The following is a 21,699-nucleotide window of genomic DNA, read 5'->3' as shown; positions in this document are numbered from 1 at the left end:
CATTTCTATTTGTTTTTAACAAATTTAGAGTTCGTTTGACTATTATAATAATTATTCTTTAAACGAACGGGTGAAAGGATGTGCCGTCTCGAGTCTTGAAATTTCAAAACCGCGAATACCGCGTAGCTTAGAAGTTCACGGCCAAACTTTTATGTTTGGGCCGTAAAATCCCCTAAAAACCGTAAACTCATGCCTTAAGCTTGAGTTTACTCCCCAAAGTGTCTCATTCCTTTCTTGCAAACTCAAGAGTAAAATCCAAATACTCTCAACTATCATCCCGGTTTTCACCCGATTTCCCGAAAAGGTAAGTACTTCTTGGCTTGATTTGTTGTTATATCACAACAATTAATGATTATACATCTTTTAATCCATCAAATTTCATGTTTTGATTAGATTTCCAAAACACCAAGAACACACACTAGTGTTCTTGGACTTTTAGTTCATTTCAAGCTTCCACAAAGTAAGTACTTCTATCCTAGAGTCTTTTAAAGCTTGCTATACATCTTAATATCAAGGAAATGTCCCAAGAACACCAAGAACAAGGTTTTCACGGTTTTGGGAGGCTCCCAAAACCTTAAACACCAAGTAAGGTGCCAAAGGGTGCCAAGATGCTTCACAATGCCTTAAGGACTTGTTTAGATCCTTCCTTGAAGAGTTTATCACACAAAAAGCACAAAAATCACTCACTTGTATGTGTTTACAGTTTGGGCATCTCCCAAAACCGTAACCACCCCTTAGAGTGTATAAATGGGCCATATTTATTCCTTACGCCGAGAATGTAACCTAGACTATTACCTTGATGAGCTAAGGACTTGAAAAGCCCCAAATACCATAAAACTTATGAGTTTACGGTAGTAAACTCAAAGGAAAATGGTTTAGGGACCATAAACTCCAATTAGGAGTGAAATGGTGCCCTAGTACCTTCCATGGTCACATACATCAAGTAGAAAAGCTTCTAGGGACTCTTAAGGCTTCAAACATAAAATGGTCAACAACTGGGTGAGTTTACGACCGTAAACCCAAGGGTTTTTTTACCTTAAACCCTTTTAGTTATGACCACAAAACCATAAACTCCCTAATGGAGTTTTCCTTGAACCCTACACACACTAGCCCTTCCCTACAACACTTAGATACAATCCTTGAGACTTATAACACTTGTATAAGGTGTTTGGCATGTCCTAGGGTGTCTTGACTTTGTTTATTAGCTGTTTAAACACTAATTGGATACATATATGTGATATTATATGTTAACTAGGATCATAGAGTGTGTTCAAGACTTCACTTGACACCTAGCAATCCTACATCTTCAGTTCATCCGTACCACTCACTACAGGTGAGTTCATACCCCTTAATCAATGGTTTAAATGTTTTTAAATGCTTTTATGGGGGGGGGGGATACAAGTTAAATACTTATAGTTATTACATCAATCACATGTGATTAATAACTACAAAACCAGTGATTATCTTACTGTTCAAATTTTTTATCAAACTATTTTGCTTCAAACTGTTTTACTTATCAAATACTTATACTTATGCTCTTTTATACTTATTATCAAATGCATGTCTATGTATGTATAGTTATATAAGCAATGTTTAAAAGTCTTAGGAAGGCCAGCCTGCTTTATTTCCTTTTCTCCGTTGGGATGTGGTCTGGTAAGGTATCGGGTGTCCGTCCGAAGGTCGTTTAAATATTAGTTATATATCATATGTACATATATAGTCATAAAGGTTCTTCCAGTCAATTTAATACCTTTGGGTAGCAAGGGTATACTTCCATGTTCATACGTACCAGTTACATTACTAGTAAGCTACCATAGGGGTAGCACAGGAAGATACTAATACTATTACTAGAACAATGAAATACACTTAGAGTCAGTTCATTCATGAGTCAGTACGAGTAGTACATACAGTACATTACTATACATGCTTGATAGAGAGATAACATACATTATAGCTAGCACACGCAGAACATTTCGGTACATACAGGCTAGACAAAGAAAGAGTACACTTATAGATAGCACATTTATCACATGTACATTCATGTAGTTATGTGAACCATTAAGCAGGTCATGGCACTTCCTGTCATGACCGGTTTTGTATCCGGAATCTCCTTAATTGGGGAGCGTATGAGTTTGCGTATAGATCTATACTGGATTAACTATCATACACCTTGTTGGTCGCTATAGTGGGACTTGCAAGTCTACGGGTGCCAAATGTCATTTCTTACGGTGTCTTACATCGTCGTTTTACTAGAGTCGGTAGCAGGATACAAGTCGATCACATGTTACTTTGAATACCTTTTGTTTTAAGGTAGGTAGTATAGCGGTAGTCACTTATTCCAAATACTACGGTACTATGATATTTTCCCATTACATTCACTTCGCGAATATTCACACGATGCACGGTAATGTAAAAACTATATTTTTGGTTAATGATAGTCTTAATTGGGAAAACACACACTCTTACAAAGGACACATGCACAGACACTAGATGCCTTGGTAGAAGGCTACAGTTAGTAGGAAACATAGGGTTTCTAGGAGAGTTCAAACATTTTACAAATCATTGTACAAAACATCTTACGAAACATGTTACAAATTCTTTCATACAAACACAGACATTAATATACTTATGATCTCACCAGCTTTAAGCTGATACTCACTTTCAAAATAACTTGTATTCTCTGGTCACCAATAGACAGGTACAGGTGCCAGACTTTTGAGAAGATGGAGTTCGTTCAAGACTCATCTTTTATTTTGATATGTATATTTTGGTGTCTATATAACTTGACAGAACACACATGTATGAAATTATATTATTAATGCAATGGATGATGTTGTTTCTTGTTTGCTGTTATTCATTGTTTTGATACTGTACATGACGTCCTCCGCCCCAGAATGTTTCCTGCATTCATGGTTTTGGGGTGTGACAGATTGGTATCAGAGCCTTGTTTATAGTGAATTGAGTATATCAACCCATAAAAGATATACTAACTATAAATACATTGGTATTAAAATACTCTGACTATGAGTTTATACTTTAAGTATTAAAATATTTAATTAAGTGTACGTGCCTGTATTCATACTAAAATCAATGTCACTAAAACAGTACAAAAGTATTACGATTGTTGGGCAACACAATTAGACTTAGAGACATATGGTCAAAACTGGGAAGATATAGCCTGATCAACTATATTATCCGAGGGTTGACTAGCATGTGCCTAAGTGTGGTTGTGAGGTTGCAGTAAGTCTAAAAACTTACCTACGATACCACAATGAGAACAACAGAACCTAAACTTAAAATACTATAGGAGTATTTTGCTTTACTATAAGTTACTTATGTGCTAGATTCTTATACCTCCCTTCTTGCGTAGATTTAATGGCTGGATTCCACATTCCTGGAGACCCGTATTATCCCAACCACGGCAATGCAAGATGGCTAGAAGATGAACCAGAAGATGATCACCCAATTCCTTTGGATGATCATGAAGCTGAAGGCTTTTCTGATGGTTCTGACTCAGATCCAGAAGTCAACAACCTACCCCAAGCTGATCAAAACCCTGACCCTCATCTAGCATTTCAAGGACCCACACCTCTGTGGGCAACAAACTTGAATACATGGAGCCATGAACAGGGTCAAACCATTCCCTACAATGGAGACAGAAGTTTCTACAACCTCACTGATGGAGCATCATGGTTCATAGGATTTCTCGGAACACGATACTGGGTCAATCATCTATCAATCGAGTCTTGGAGATTAACGCCAACACTGGTATTAACACTGTCCGCATTTGCCAACTAGAGTCTGCCCATGAAAGGGCTCTGGTTCACAATGCAACTCTTCGGAGTGAACTCGCTGAAACCCAAGCTGAAGTCAGAGAACTTTGAGCTCAACAAGCATGAGTTGATAGGCGCACGAGGGACATAGAACGTCTTCTGTCAGGATCAAGAACTCACTCTGGTGGTTCTCATCGCCGATAGATCTTCCTCAACTTCTCTCTTTTAGTTATAACCTAGTTATGTAAAACTCTTGTCTAATTCCCTATCTTTGTAAATCATAGGCCTGTTAGGTCTTGGTTAGGTTGTAATTCTGCCAAAATTTTCCCATTTTGGTTGATGTAAGGCCTACTTCTGTTGGCCGTTTTTCCCGAACTTGTTGCATCTGTAATTCCAGTAATATTGACAGGTACCTAATCTTATGGGAATTATTATCCAAATATGATCATCTATTAGTTCTAGATTTCCATTCAATCGTATCGTTGGGCTATGGAGAGTTAGCCCATGAGTCATTCTCATCAATTCTTCCATTGAAATCTTATCAATATTTTCATCTTCATAAAATATAGATCAAAGATGCCGCCTCGCAGAAATCCAAGGAGAAACCTTAATAACGAAACACCACCTCCTCAACCACCTACTCCTCAATTCGACACGACAGCCTTAAATGTTGTTGCAGCTGCAACTGTGGCTACAGCCATGGCTTAGAATTATTCATCTGGTTCCACTGGAGGAGGAACCACTGTTCAGTCTATTCAGGTTGATGCTCTTATGCGCTCGAGAGAGTGCTCCTATAAGGACTTCACGAACTACAAGCCATTGTCCTTCAAGGGGACTTGCGGAGTCATTGCCCTCTCGCAATGGTTCGAGAAAACCGAATCGGTTTTCAAAATCTGCTCTTGTTCTGAGGAGAGCAAGGTGAAGTACGCTGCTTCCACCTTCGAAACTAAAGCCTTAACATGGTGGAATGACCATGTTAAGTCACTATCTCTTATAGTGGCTAATGCGATGGGCTGGGAAACTTTGAAAAACCTCATGATTGAGGAGTACTGCCCGAGAGGCGAGATCCAAAAGCTGGAGGAAGAGCTATGGAGCCTAACCATGAAGGGATCCAACGTAGTCGCCTACACCGCCAGGTTCTGTGAACTAGTGGCCCTCTGTACCAACATGATTCCTTCAAAAGGAAAGAAGATCGAGAGATACATATGGGGGCTGGTGCCACCATACTAGGTAAATGTTTTGGCATCACACCCCACTACATTTTGTAGTGACAAAGAACATGGTTTGGCATGCGGAATTAAAGCTTGCACAATTGAACATGGTGATTTGGGTGTTTAAGAGATATATTGAATGTATATGGTGTTACAAAAAAGGACTAGATCTAGACTACATAATTAACACACACTTACACACTCACTTTTACATCTCTCAAGCACACCTCTACAAGTGGACAAACCCACCTTATATAGAGGTGTTTACATATCTCTCTCTCACTCTAACTACCAAATGGGTCTAAAGGCTAAAGCACCACATGCAAGTGGGTTTTACAAAAGTCAAACATTTACAAAGTCATGAATGAATAACTTTGCAACCCCAACATTCTCCCCCTCAAAGTTAGGAATGAATGACCCACTTCAAATCTTCCAAAATCAAGCACTACGCGGTTCGAGCCTCAAAGGTGACACATGTCGAAATGATCTTAAATCTTCAATTCTTCCATGACTCTTTAATTTGGGCTCTAGGATGTGAGACCATACAAACCAAGAAGCAACGAATGATTAACTTCAAATAATCACCCCAAAGTTGCGCATAAAAACACACCCCAAAAATCTTCAATAAACCAAACCCATTTCGAATACATCACTTCCGAACTTCCAATTGCATCATCTCGTAATCTTCATAACTTCAAGATCACTTCGGTCTTCGAATCCGCGTAATATGAAAAATTCAAGTTCGAATTTCCATATAAAACTTCTCCCTCTTTTTATAATCAAAATTTGATTATAAAACTTCAAAGGAAAAAGAACGTGCCCTATTCAGAATTTTTCATGCCAAAACTCCCCCTTAACATGTGGCATAAACATTGTGCTTTAATCCGGAAAACCCAAAAAATATTGAATTTTTAGCTTCGTTCACGGATCGCCTTTGACAAAATTTCTCAAAAATGGGTAGAAATTGTCAATTTCAAAATTTTGCAGTGACCCGTTGCGCCCAAAACAGCAAAATATGCGAAACACACTCCCATTTGCGAAACTGGGTAAAATGTGTAAATTCGCACAAACTGCAGGGACCAGATTTGAAAATTCTGCAATTTCAGCATTTTATGACCCCATTTGCGAAGTTGGGTATAAAATGTCAAAAATGCGAAACTACAGGTATTCGTTTTGACAATTTCTGCATGTTCTTCAAACTTGCGAAGTTGAACTATTTTTGTCATTTCTTGAAAAGAGCAGGGACCAAAATGTGAAATATGTGTGTTTCTTCCCCAATTCGCATTTTACTGTAAAAGCTTTGTGTTCTTTCCCAAATCATAGACTTCGCACGTTCTTTACTTCTCATTTTCTACAAATGTTTCGCATCTTCACCAAATGCGAATAAAACACTTCCCAGTCATCAAATGCGAACCATGTTTGACACACCCAAATGCGAATACTTTTGCTTTTACAAGTGAACTGCTCCAAATCCGAACTAAAAATTGATTATCACACATACTGCCAAATGCGAATCCAAAATCAAACGATCTTGACTCATCTATTTTCATATGCAATTTTCATATGCGAACTGAACAAACATGGAAGATGCGAACCCAACCAAGATGCGAACTTAATTCCCAATCTAAGTTTTCTTCCCAGTCGTCTATGCTTTTACAGACCCATCGACTATTGATCCCAAATCAACCTTATGCGAACTAAAATGCAGTATCAATCAACTTCGCAAAATCGACCGAGTTCTAAAAAAATCGACTATTGACAATTGATCCTTTGCGTTTCAGTCAAGATCAACCCCAAATTTGCGAACATCTCAAAATCGATTTCGTGTACACACTCGTAATCAACTTGCTTTAACAGGTAATCATCAATCGTCCACCATCAACTATTGAACTCAAATCATCATCTATTTGAACTCGCAAATATTAAACTTGCGAACATCAGCTTCCAAATTTATTCGATTCACCAACCGATTCCAAAAATCATTTTGTTTCCCAGTTCTCGGTTTGTTCGTTCATCACAGTGTTCGTTCATCACAAAGACAATTTATTCAAATGCGAAATCAATCTCTAAATTAAACTTGATTTCAACATTTACATCCCGAATACAACTTGTATTAACACATTTCAGCCTCTAATTCATCGATTCAACACTTAAATCGCATCTTTTTCACCGTTTGACTTTTTAGAGTCAACAAATCACAAACAAGAAATCGATGAATCTAATGGCTAATTTTTTGATCAAACTGTGATTTTATCACTGTTCTTCATCACGAATCATGTATTCTTGATCAATTTCATTCAAATCAAAGAACCAAATATTGATTTCTACTCTATGGTGAAGCACATCGATTTCATCATATACCATTCATTTGAAATCGAGTCTCAGAACCAATCGATCGATTAAAGACATGAGAAAATGCGAATAAGAATTCAAGATCGATTGAATAAGAACAGAGTAGCTAACGAATACGATTGTACAACTTGTAAATGCACAACATGAAGACCAGTGTACCATTGAATCGTATATATGATTTGAGTGAATAAGCTTTTCTTTTCAAGATGTTGGATCAAGTTATAAAAACGTATGGGCTCAAACCATTTAAATGAACAGTAATCAATTGGAATTTTGGGCTTTGATTTTAGTTCATGAACAGTAAATGACATGATTTGGGTTCATTGATAAACTGGATGAACAGTATCGGAATCTCAAGATATAAAATGAATCACAATGAATTTTGGACAAGTTCTTGATTCAAACGAATACATGCAATTTGAAACTCGAATCGAACAAACAAATATAAAATTGGATTGGGAATTGATCAACAAAAAAAATTATTGGATCACAACAAATGGGTTTTTCAACAAAAATTTAGATCCAACGAGTCAAATGATCACAAATCAAAAACGTTATGCACGATTTCAACGAAATTAAGAGAGATCATAGAGAGAGAGACTCACCAAAATTGCTCAAAATTGTGACAAAAATTGCCAAACCGAGAATCGTTCTTCAAAAATCACCTTGATCTTGAAGACCCGCTCTGATACCAATTGTAGTGACAAAGAACATGGTTTGGCATGCGGAATTAAAGCTTGCACAATTGAACATGGTGATTTGGGTGTTTAAGAGATATATTGAGTGTATATGGTGTTACAAAAAAGGACTAGATCTAGACTACATAATTAACACACACTTACACACTCACTTTTACATCTCTCAAGCACACCTCTACAAGTGGACAAACCCACCTTATATAGTGGTGTTTACATATCTCTCTCTCACTCTAACTACCAAATGGGTCTAAAGGCTAAAGCACCACATGCAAGTGGGTTTTACAAAAGTCAAACATTTACAAAGTCATGAATGAATAACTTTGCAACCCCAACACATTTGATAGTGCCAAGCGATTGGAACAGCAGATCATAGACCATGGGGTTCGTACCCCGGCCGCAAAAACTACCCTGGCCACTCAGAACCTCCAAGAACCGCTGACTCCAAGCGGAAGTTTTGGGATGACAAGAAGAAGGCTAAGGATGCCAAAAAGCAGCAGGTCATGGCAGTACAAGTTGCGATAGCACCTGCCGCTGCTGCTCTGGTAAAGCAGTATGTTGGAAGTTTACCTAAGTGCAACAAGTGCAACTTCCATCACGTTGGCGCCTGCCGAGAAATGCAGTGTATGAATTGCAATAGAAAGGGGCACACTGCCCGTTTCTGTAAAGCTCCGGCGAAGCCAATCAACCCAGCCCCGGTGCTGGAGTGGGCCAAACTTGCAACGGATGTGGCGAGGTATGCCACTTCAAGAGAAACTGCCGGAAGGCAAGGTTGGCTTGTGGAGCGGCAAGAGTTCTGGCCATAGGCCATGAGGAAGCAGTTGCCGACCCCACAGTGGTCACTACTACGTTCCTCCTCGATAACTCTTATGCATGCATTTTATTTGATAGTGGAGAGGAGAGGAGTTTCGTGAACCAAAAATTTGCTCATTTACTTAAGCAAAAATCACGAGCACTTAAAGAACCGTTCACTGTAGAAATGGTTAATGGCAAGACAGAGAGCACTAGCAGTATATTCAAAGGATGTACCCTAACTTTAGATAGCTATTGATTTTCGATTGATCTCATGCCGGTCTCAATTAAAAGTTTTGACGTCATTATCGGCATGGATTGGTTGAGTTCTCATCGTGCCGACATTATGTGTTACGAAAAGGTTGTTCGCCTAAATATGATGTGGAAAAACCTTAGTAGTTTATGGCGACAATCCCGACATGAACCTTCGTATCATCTCGACATCCAAGCTCAGAAATTCTTGCAAAAGGAATGTCGGGCATTCCTTGCTCATGCGGTCGATGTGAGAAAAGAAACGAAGGACATTCAGAACATTCCAGTAGTACTTGATTTTCCCGACATCTTTCGAGAAGAACTCCCAGGATTACCTCCGCAACGTCAAGTCGAGTTCCAAATCGACTTAGTTCCAGGGGCTACCCCAATAGCCAAATCGCCCTATCGTCTAGCACCTGCAGAGATGCAAGAACTTTCCGGTCAAATTAACGAACTGCTTAGCAAGGGCTTTATAAGACCAAGCTTCTCACCCTAGGGAGCTTCAGTCTTGTTCGTCAAGAAGAAAGACGGATCGTTTCGTATGTGCATCGACTACGGGGAGCTCAACAAGCTGACCGTCAAAAATCGTTATCCTTTGCCTCGGATCGACGATTTATTTGACCAACTTCAGGGGGTGAACTTCTTTTCAAAAATTGACTTGAGATCCGGATATCACCAACTACTAGTGCTAGGGGAGGATGTTCCAAAGACAGCCTTCCGAACTCGTTATGGGCACTACGAATTCGTAGTGATGCCGTTCGGATTGACAAACGCGCCCGTAGTATTCATGGACTTAATGAATTGGGTGTGTCGTCCTTACTTGGATCAGTTCGTCATCGTCTTCATCGATGACATACTTATCTATTCTCAGAGTAAGGATGAGCATAGTCAACATCTGCAACAAGTCCTCGAAAGATTACGTTCGGAGAAGCTCTACGCGAAGTTCTCGAAATGAGAATTTTGGATTCGGCGAGTCAAATTCTTAGGGCACGTGGTTAGCGAAGAGGGTATACACATGGACACTTCCAAAATCAAGGCCATTGAGTACTGGTATGCACCGAAGACGCCTATAGAAATTCGTCAATTTCTAGGCCTCGCTGGCTACTATCGTAGGTTCATTCAGAACTTCTCCCGCATAGCGAAACCTCTTACAACACTGACCCAGAAGGGCGTGGCTTTTAACTGGGAAGAGAAGCAGGAAAGAGCGTTTCAAACGCTCAAACGAGCCTTGTGCACCGCACCAATACTATCCCTTCCCGAAGGAATAGAAGACTTCGTTTTCTATTGCGATGCGTCGAATCAAGGAATCGGATGTGTTCTGATGCAGCGAGGTAAGGTCATCGCCTATGCCTCGAGACAGCTAAAGACACATGAGGTCAACTCACGACCCATGATCTTGAATTAGGAGCAGTTGTGTTTGCTCTGAAGATCTGTAGACATTACTTGTACGGAACGAAAAGCATTATCTTTACAGACCACAAGATCTTACAACACATAATCGACCAGAAGGAGCTCAACATGAGACAATGACGGTGGGTCGAGCTACTCAGTGATTACGAACGCAAAATTCGTTATCATCCGGGTAAATCCAACGTAGTAGCTGACGCCCTGAGTTGGAAGGAATATTCTGGTCGTAGAGTCAAATCATTGACTATGACTATCCATTCACACTTGTCCACACAAATTATGGCAGCTCAGCTCGACGCTTTGAAGCCTAAAAATGTGGCTGGTGAATCCCTAAGAGGGATGGATAAGAACTTGGAGGTTAAGGGTGGCGGAGCTTATTATTTCATGGATCGGATCTGGACCCCGAAACTAGATGGTTTCATAGACTTCGTCATTAACGAGGCGCACAACACTCGTTATTCCGTGCACCCATGATCAGATAAGATGTATCTGGACCTCAAAAGGTTATACTGGTGGCCTAACATGAAAGCAGAGATTGCTACCTTCGTGAGTAAATGCCTTACTTGCGCAAAGGTCAAGGTCGAATACCAGAAACCCTTTGGTCTACTACAACAGCCTGAGATACCGGAATGGAAGTGGGAGCGGATAACTATGGATTTCATAACCAACTTGAACAAGACAATGGGTGGACTTGATACCATATGTGTCATCATTGATAGACTGACCAAGTCTACACACTTCCTGCCGATCAAAGAAACAGACAAGATGGAGAAACTTACAAGAACTTACATTAGGGAGATTCTAAGACTGCACGGTGTTCCCTTATCCATTATCTCGAACAGAGATAGTAGATTCACTTCGAGGTTCTGGCAGTCGTTACAAAGCTCCCTAGGAACTAGGCTGGACATGAGTACAGCCTACCAACCACAGACCGATGGGAAAAGTGAGAGAACTATCCAAACCTTGGAAGATATGTTTCGAGCCTGTGTGATAGACTTTGGGAAAGCTTGGGATACTCATTTACCCCTTGTCGAATTTTCCTACAACAACAGCTATCACACGAGCATAAAGGCTGCTCCATTCGAGGCCCTCTATGGCCGAAAGTGCAGATCCCCTCTGTGCTGGGCTGAGGTGGGTGATACCCAGTTATCTAAAGGACGAGTTCCTGATAGCACTCTCACGGGTCTGGAGATCATACGGGAAACGACGGAGAAGATCATTCAGATCCGCGAACGATTGAAAGCCTCCAAAGACCGACAGAAAAGCTACGCTGATAAACGTAGGAAACCGTTGGAATTCCATGTGGGTGACCGTGTTCTATTGAAGGTCTCACCCTGGAAGGGCTTGATACGCTTCGGAAAGCGTGGAAAGCTAAATCCAAGGTACATTGGGCCTTTCTAGATTCTCGCCAGAATCGGCCCTGTAGCTTACAAACTTAACTTACCGCACGAACTCAGTAACATACATTCTACCTTCCACGTATCGAACTTGAAAAAGTGTCTGTCCGATGAGACTCTTGTTATTCCACTCGACGAGATCGAGATCAACGAGAGCCTCAACTTTGTGGAGGAACCAGTAGAGATCATGGACCGGGAGGTCAAGCAAACGAAACAAAGTCGTATCCCGATAGTGAAGGTTCACTGGAACGCCAAGCGAGGACCGGAATTCACTTGGGAGCGTGAGGATCAGATGAAACTGAAATATCCTCATCTATTCGCTTAGTTATCTGTAAATACTTTATTTGCTTAGACTTTAATTTCGGGACGAAATTCCCTTTAACGGGGGGATGATGTGACAACCCGAAATTTTCATTCGGTTAAACCCTAAAAGTCAATAATCTCATATTATAAGTCAATTTCATTTCTATTTGTTTTTAACAAATTTAGAGTTCATTTGACTATTATCATAATTATTCTTTAAACGAACAGGTGAAAGGATGTGTCGTCTCGAGTCTTGAAATTTCAAAACCGCGAATACCACGTAGCTTAGAAGTTCATGGCCAAACTTTTATGTTTGGGCCGTAAACTCCCCTAAAAACCGTAAACTCATGCCTTAAGCATGAGTTTACTCCCCAAAGTGTCTCATTCCTTTCTTGCAAACTCAAGAGTAAACTCCAAACACTCTCAACTATCATCCCGGTTTTCACCCGATTTCCCAAAAACGTAAGTACTTCTTGGCTTGATTTGTTGTTATATCACAACAACTAGTGATTATACATCTTTTAATCCATCAAAATTGATGTTTTGATTAGATTTCCAAAACACCAAGAACACACACTAGTGTTCTTGGACTTTTAGTTCATTTCAAGCTTCCACAAAGTAAGTACTTCTATCCTAGAGTCTTTTAAAGCTTGCTATACATCTTAATATCAAGGAAATGTCCCAAGAACACCAAGAACAAGGTTTTCACGGTTTTGGGAGGCTCCCAAAACCGTAAACACCAAGTAAGGTGCCAAAGGGTGCCTAGATGCTTCACAATGCCTTAGGAACTTGTTTAGATCCTTCCTTGAAGATTTTATCACACAAAAAGCACAAAAATCACTCATTTATATGTGTTTACGGTTTGGGGATCTCCCAAAACCATAAACACCCCTTAGAGTGTATAAATGGGCCATATTTATTCCTTATGCCTAGAATCAAACCTAGACTATTACCTTGATGAGCTAAGGACTTGAAAAGCCCCAAATACCATAAACCTTATGAGTTTACGGTAGTAAACTCAAAGGAAAATGGTTTAGGGACCGTAAACTCCAATTAGGAGTGAAATGGTGCCCTAGTATCTTCCATGGTCACATACATCAAGTAGAAAAGCTTCTAGGGACTCTTAAGGCTTCAAACATCAAATGGTCAACAAGTGGGTGAGTTTACGACCGTAAACCCAAGGTTTTGCGACTGTAAACCCTTTTAGTTATGACCACAAAACCATAAACTCCCTAATGGAGTTTTCCTTGAACCCTACACACACTAGCCCTTCCCTACAACACTTAGATACAATCCTTGAGACTTATAACACTTGTATAAGGTGTTTGGCATGTCCTAGGATGTCTTGACTTTGTTTTTTAGTTGTTTAAACACTTATTGGATACATATATGTTATATTATATATTAACTAGGATCATAGAGTGTGTTCAAGACTTCACTTGACATCTAGCAATCCTACATCTTCAGTTCATCCGTACCACTCACTACAGGTGAGTTCATACCCCTTAATCAATGGTTTAAATGTTTTTAAATGCTTTTATGGGGGGGAGTACAAGTTAAATACTTATAGTTATTACATCAATCACATGTGATTAATAACTACAAAACAAGTGATTGTCTTACTGTTCAAATTGTTTATCAAACTATTTTGCTTCAAACTGTTTTACTTATCAAATACTTATACTTATGCTCTTTTATACTTATTATCAAATGCATGTCTACGTATGTATAGTTATATAAGCAATGTTTAAAAGGCTTAGGAAGGCCAGCCCGCTTTATTTCCTTTTCCCCGTTGGGATGTGGTCTGGTAAGGTATCGGGTGTCCGTCCAAAGGTCGTTTAAATATTAGTTGTATATCATGTGTACGTATATAGTCATAAAGGTTCTTCCAGTCAATTCAATACCTTTGGGTAGAAAGGGTATACTTCCATGTTCATACGTACCAGTTACATTACTAGTAAGCTACCATACGGGTAGCACAGGAAGATACTAATACTATTACTAGAACTATGAAACATACAATGAGTCAGTTCATTCATGAGTCAGTATGAGTAGTACATACAGTACATTATTATACATTCTAGATAGAGAGATAACATACGTTACAGCTATCATACGCAGAACATTTCAGTACATACAGGCTAGACAGAGAAAGAGTACACTTATAGATAGCACATTTATCACATGTACATTCATGCAGTTATGTGAACCATTAAGCGGGTCATGGCACTTCCTGTCATGACCGTTTTTGTATCCCGAATCTCCTTAATTTGCGTATACATCTATACTGGATTGACTATCCTACACCTTGCTGCTCGCTACAGTGGGACTTGCAAGTCTATGGGTGCCAAATGTAATTTCTTACGGTGTCTTACATCGTTGTTTTACTAGAGTCTGTAGCAGGATACAGGTCGATCACATGTTACTTTGAATACCTTTTGTTTTAAGGTAGTTACTATAGCAGTAGTCACTTATTCCAAATACTACGGTACTATGATATTTTCCCATTACATTCACTTCGCGAACATTTACACGATGCATGATAATGTAAAAACTATATTTTTGGTTAATGATAGTCTTAATTGGGAAAACACACACTCTTACAAGGGACACACGCACAGACACTAGATGCCTTGGTAGAAGGCTACAGTTAGTATGGAACATACGGTTTTCTAGGAGAGTTCAAACATTTTACAAAACATTGTACAAAAAATCTTACGAAACATCTTACAAATGCTTTCATACAAACACAGACATTAATATACTTATGATCTCACCAGCTTTAAGCTGATACTCGCTTTCAAAATAACTTGTATTCTCAGGTCACCAATAGACAGGTACAGGTGCCAGGCTTTTGAGAAGATGGATTTCGTTCAAGACTCATCTTTTATTTTGATATGTATATTTTGGTGTCTATATAACTTGATAGAACACACATGTATGAAATTATATTGTTAATGCAATGGATCATGTTGTTGCTTGTTTACTGTTATTCATTGTTGTGATATTGTACATGACATCCTCCGCCGCAGAATGTTTCCGCCATTCATGGTTTTGGGGTGTGACATTACAACATCCCTTTTCATAATCTGAATTATGAGAACTTGGAAAGTAGAAATGGAAATATTATAGCAAAAGACTGGTTTAGTCTTTATGTGAGACATCATGAATCGTGTCCCATATGCTTTGGATATAGGATCGATTACATGAGCTATATTCATCCTTTCTAAAATTTTCCAAAATGCCTGGGGCATTAAAAAGGGAAAAGGTCTTGAATTGGATATGACTAAAAGGATTAAGCAATTGTCGAGGACAAACAAAGGTTTACCAAAGATTGGTTGCTTAGGGACAGTTAGAAGTATAGTGTTAATTGTTGGAAGGACCATTTTGACATATTCTAAAAAGAGGCAACTCTTGTTCAGATGTGATAATCAAAAGGGGAATGTGGAAATGATCCCATAGGTGGAAGTTGTTCAATAAATCTGTGTAAGACTAGGAAAATTAATGAAATAAGGATGTTTCCAAGGAGTTGATCTCCTTTGGAATGCTCTGTAACGTTTGTTGTCAAGTCTTTGTGACTTTGTGCATAATCATTACAAGAGAATCATTGCATATAAGTTTAGGATCTAACATATTTCGGTAAAATGGCATGAATTTGGAATTCCTGCATTTGCCATAAGAATTCGGGAGTGTGAAATTAAAATCATTGATAGTTTGGTCAATTGGTTTATTTCACGAAGTAAGGATCATAGACAAACATAGTGTGCATACTTGGTGTATGGCAAAGCTATTGTTTAGAAAAAAACATAGTGTACATGCTCGGAACATGGGACAACTATTGTTTTAATTCAAGAATAAAGTTGATAGCTGAAACAGTATGCAATGAAAAATGTGTAATCATATGGTGATAAATAAAAGGTGTTTTATTTATGTTCATAGGTTTTGATACCATATTAGATTCACTTATTCTTGTGTTTCATTTTGCATGTTTTGACTTCCAGAATAAACTAGGTTATTCTTCTGGAATGACTAAGTTATTCAAACCATCCACAGTCGGTCATATGTTGGAAGTAGATGTGAATCAAGACTGTCATGGGTTGGCTTGTAGATGTCCAAGTTGGTGGACAAAGTTGTGCTACAACACCCATGAGTGCTCATAAGTTCTGGGTATTGGATTCAACACGCGCTCATTGGAATCACTTCATGGATTTTATCACGAGTGATCATGAGACGATAATATCTTATATTCTTCAAACCTAGAGATATGAGTTGTTACTATGAGTTGGTTGTACATTGATTGCACGAAAACGCATTCGATAACTCGATGTTATAAAACGTGCCTTTGTGTATGATTCAACAAGTAGTAAAACAAGCCATATGAGTCGAAGTTTATCCATTCCTTTTACCTTCAGGATAAAAGCGATATATGTGGGCCCCTCGATGATTTAACGATGATACATGTGAGTGCTTGGCCAAGCCAGGACTGATTTGATATGTTCAATCAGTCAATCATCATGAATTGGAAATCGGGAAACAACAAATGGACAGAGAGAATGATTTTAATCCATGTCGCAGTCCATATGATATCTAGAATGGAGGAATATATGATCCCTTATCTCATGGACAAGTCATTGACAAAGGTCAGAGATCATCGGCAAGGTCAGAGTTCGATAGAAGCTTTTGAGAGCTATGATTGCCAGTCGGTTCTTGAAGTCATACGCAATAATAGTTTTAGACTTATCCAAGTGGGAGACTGTTGGATTAATGTCTAAGTCCATAACTATAATTGGTAAGACTTGACCCGACCCGGCATAGTCCATTTGGGTTGCATGGCATCATGTATTTGGATAGACTATAATGAGAGAAATAACACTTAAGGTTGGTTAATATATTATAAGTTCTAATATATTAATAAGGTTATTTAATTAGTATTGATCAAGAATTAATTTGGAATTAATTAAGTGATCAAAAGGAGACTAATTAAATATATGGGTTGATTGTGTAAATCATTCATTCTTATATATGTGGGCTTGTGATCCAAGATTCCTTATGTTGGACTAAGTCCATGGGGTGACCCATGGATACTCCATGGAGGTTAAAATCCATGGAGCATAAGGAATGGGTAAAGTTATGAGTTACATGGTGTAACCCTAATAGCTACCATATAAAAGGATCCCATGGCTCAAGAAATCGTGCACTAGTGTGTGTATGAGGGCTAGATGATTTCAAGGAGTGTTCCATTTTTCTCAAGTCATTCCATGTGAATGTGGTGTTGTGTGAACCATTTGAGGTGTCACACTTGGGGCACTAGGCACTCAAGCTTCATGAAGACATTCTACATCAAAGAGGTATGTAATTCTAACTTGAGATATCCATATGAATCAATGTTATTTTGCTAGTTAGAATGAATACCTTGGAAAGTTCATATTTGCATGTATAACAGAGAAAACATAGATCCAATGTATTTAGGGTTGCATGTACACTTAGGAGTGTTAGAATGCTCAAAACCCAACAGTAATGGGATTTATGAATATGTGATGGTTGTTGATAATTTAGGAAATAATGTTTTGAATATTGATTCGTCTACTAGTCTAGACAAAGTATGCTTGTGGCATTGTCACCTTGGCCATGTCAACAAGAAATGTAAAGCCCAACTCCAAAAGGATGGAGTGTTGGAGTCATTCGACCTTAGGGATGATGACACGTGTAAATCTTGTTTACTTGGGAAGATGACCAAGTCACCCTTTACTGGCACTTATGAAAGGTGTGAGGGTCTATTGGATATCATACACACCGATGTGTGTGGTCCCTTTAGATCCACCACAAGGGATGCTTGCCACTTCTACGTGACTTTTATAGATGATTATAGTAGATATGGATATATCTACTTAATCAAGCAAAAGTCGGAAACCTTTGAAAAGTTCAAAGAGTTTAAGAATGAATTGGAGAATCAATTGGGCAGGAAAATCAAGATGCTTCGGTCAGAACGAGGAGGACAGTACCTAAGTCTTGAGTTTCACGACTATCTAGAGGAATGCATAATTTTTTCGCAATTGACTCCTCTGAGGACGCCACAATTGAATGGTGTGGCTGAGAGACATAATCAAACCTTGTTAGACATGGTTCGTTCTATGATGAGTTGGAATTTGTTACTAATAGCTTTCTGGGGGTATGCCTTAAAGACTTCCGCCCATATCCTTAACTTAGTTCCTACCAAGAAGGTTACCAAGACTCCTCACGAGATGTTGACAGGGAAAGCTCCCTCGTTGGCACATATCAAGGTTTGGGGTTGCGAGACTTTCATAATATGAGAGACTCACGACATGCTCGAACCTCGTAGTGAGAAGTGTTATTTCATTGGCTATCCGCAGAAGTCTTTTGGCTATCTTTTCTATAGACCGAGTGACAATGTTGTCTTCGTTGCTAGAAGAGGAGTTTTCCGAGAAAGGGAATTGATAAGCCAAGAAGACAGTGGGAGGAAAATTGAACTTGACGAGATTCAAGATCAAAGCGATGAAGGAACCTCTGATACTGGTACTCAACCTGAGGAGGAAACTCATGTTTAACCTGTTGACAACTCCTTACCTCTTCAACGTTCCACTAGGGCTAGTGTTCCAACCCAGTTGTATGGATTTCATATTACTATTGAAGGGGATACATTTATTAGTGATAGTACACTAATAAATTTGGACGAACCTAGTAGCTACAAGGAAGCCATGGCAGGCCCGGAGTCTGCAAAATGGAAAGAGGCGATGGACAGCGAGATTTAATCCATGTACGACAACCAAGTTTGGAATTTGGTTGACCATGTACCGGGTCGTAAGACAGTCGGGTGCAAGTGGATCTTCAAGAAGAAGACGGACATGGATGGGAAAGTCCATACTTATAAAGCGCGATTGGTTGCGAAGGGCTTTACTCAAACTCCCAGAGTTAACCATGATGAGACCTTCTCACCAGTTGCAAAGATAAAGTGTATTAGGGTAATGCTTGCAATAGCTGCGTTTCATGATTATGAAATATGGCAGACGGACGTGAAAACCGCTTTCCTTAATGGAAAGTTGGCTGAGGATGTTTACGTGAATCAGCCAGAGGGTTTTGTCGATGCTAAGCATCCAAATAGAGTATGCAAGCTTGAGAAATCCATTTATGGATTGAAAAAAGCGTATCGCAGATGGAATCTTTGTTTTGACAAGAAAGTTAAAGAGTTTGGCTTTTTGCGAAGCGAAGATGAATCTTGTGTATATGTCAAGGCCAATCGGAGTATAGTGAGCTTCCTCGTATTGTATGTCGACGACATACTGCTCATAGGAAAGGCTCTACCAGGGTTCCCCTAATATCTGCTGACCATGCTCAAAGCAAAGGCCACATCAGGGCGAGTACAAGTCATAGCGTACATGATAGAGCCTACTACGGAAGCGTAAGGTACTCGGATCATATCATCTATCTCTGTCTCTATACTCGGGCTCTGAGTCTTACTCAGCTTGGTATTGCTTTGGATTGGCAACTCCCCTTTCTTGTAATTTTCCATACTCGGGCTCTGAGTCTTACTCAGCTTGGTATTGCTTTGGATTGCAGTTAAGAATATTATTAAGTACCTACGAAGGACCAAGGAATGGTTTCTAGTCCTCGGTGGGAGTGATGACTTAAGGGTACAGTGACGTTAGTTTTCAGACGGATCGGGATAATTACCGATCGCAGTCAGGCTGGGTCTTTACCCTAAATGGAGGAGCAGTGACTTGGAAAAGTTCCAAGCAGGAGACCATAGCTGATTCAACATGTGAATCAGAGTACATTGCGGCAAGAAAAGCGTCAAAGGAGGCTATATGGTTGAAGGACTTCATTGGAGCCATTGGAGTTATGCCATCCATAAAGGAGCCGATGGAAATTTTCTGTGATAATGAAGGAGCGGTTGCCTTGACCAAGGAACCGAGAGATCATGGTAGATCTCGACATATCGACAGAAAATACCATTTTATCAGACATCGGGTAGAAGAGGGACTCCTCGTTATGAAGAGGGTATCATCAGAAGAAAACCCAGCAGATCCCCTTACGAAGGGACTGAGTAGGGTCAAACACTTGCAGCACGCTAGGAGCATTGGTCTGAAGGATGATATAAGTTTGGATTAGATAGGAAATGTGTAATAGATAGTTTGTACTTGACATTTGATGAATAAATAAAATTGTATTATTTATGAGTAAAGCTACCGTCTTGTGTTGGTTATTTATCTATTGTTTCCATTTTGCATGGTTTGACGTCATGAATAGTTTGTATATTGTCTAAAAGGTTTTGGGCATAGCAAAGGCTTGTTGCAAAGTTCATGAGTGCTTATGAATATGATTTGAGCATTGGAATAAACCCGAGTTTGCTGGTATCACTTCATCGCGTTTTACCTTAAGTGATCGCAAAGCGATAATATCATATAGTCTTAAAACTAAGAGATATGATTATTGTTTACTGGTTGGTTAAGCATCGATGATGTGTAAACGCATCAGTAACTTGATGTTATAAAACACATTGTTGTACATAATTTTGTGGTTTGAGCTAGTCATAATTTTTGTATAGATCTATTCAGAATGTCTGAGTGTGTATTGCAGTAGTGTTTGTTTTGAGCTTGTATTGTGTGCTGCCACACATGTGTGTGCGGCCGCACACTTGTGTACGGCTGCACACTCTTATGCTGGTAGGAGAAGTACTATTTATAGCAACTGAGTTGTGTCAGATTGTACTTTTTTTTACTTGAGTCAGAACTCTTCAGTAGTTGTACTTTATCAAGATGTACTTGACATTTACTTGCAATAGATGTGTGCATTCTTGATTCTACTTCTTCTTCTACATCTCACCTTAATTGCAATTAACTTCATTGATTACTGAATTGGATCCTCAGTTTTGGGATTTACAATTGGTATCAGAGCTTGGTTGTATCAATCAATTTTTTCAGATCTGGAGCTTATTTGATCTTATTTTGAAAAGATAATAGCGTTTTTGGATAGATCTTGCAAAAATAAGGGGGGTTACTTCATTGCATTTTTCATAAAAACGAGTTTTTGATCGAGTTTTGGAGCAATAAGGGGTGAAAAACGTCGTTTTTTTTTCGCGAATCTGTTGAAGGTGTGCGGCTCAGCAGCCTCGGTGTGTGCGGCTCGGTGTATATGGCTCGGTGTGCAGTCCTCGTCCTCGCATCGCAGCAGCCTCGCCTCGCCTCGGATCCTCGGCCTCGCAAGCAGCAACCTCACACAGCAGCCCTTTCATAAAAAATTAAAGAAGCAAAGTTGAGGTGCCAGGGATCGAACCCTGGACCTCAAGGTCATTGCCCCAGCGCCTTACCATCTCATCTGGAATATACCTTGTGTCAATCCTCCGAAATTTAAAACATAACTTCTCCTTCTCGGTTATTATTTTCGAAAAATTGGCACTTTTTACCCTAAAAATCAATTTTTTTTCTTTCTAAAATCTATTTTCAACCCAAATTTTTTTTGTTTTTAATTTTTGATTTTATTTTTATCTTTAACCTTAAAA

Source organism: Lactuca serriola, chromosome 4, assembly GCF_051521515.1.
Source record: "Lactuca serriola cultivar US96UC23 chromosome 4, Lser_US96UC23_V15, whole genome shotgun sequence".
Classification (NCBI taxonomy): Eukaryota; Viridiplantae; Streptophyta; class Magnoliopsida; order Asterales; family Asteraceae; genus Lactuca; species Lactuca serriola.
The sequence above is the reverse complement of the archived record's forward strand: the minus strand, read 5'-3'. Positions refer to the sequence as shown.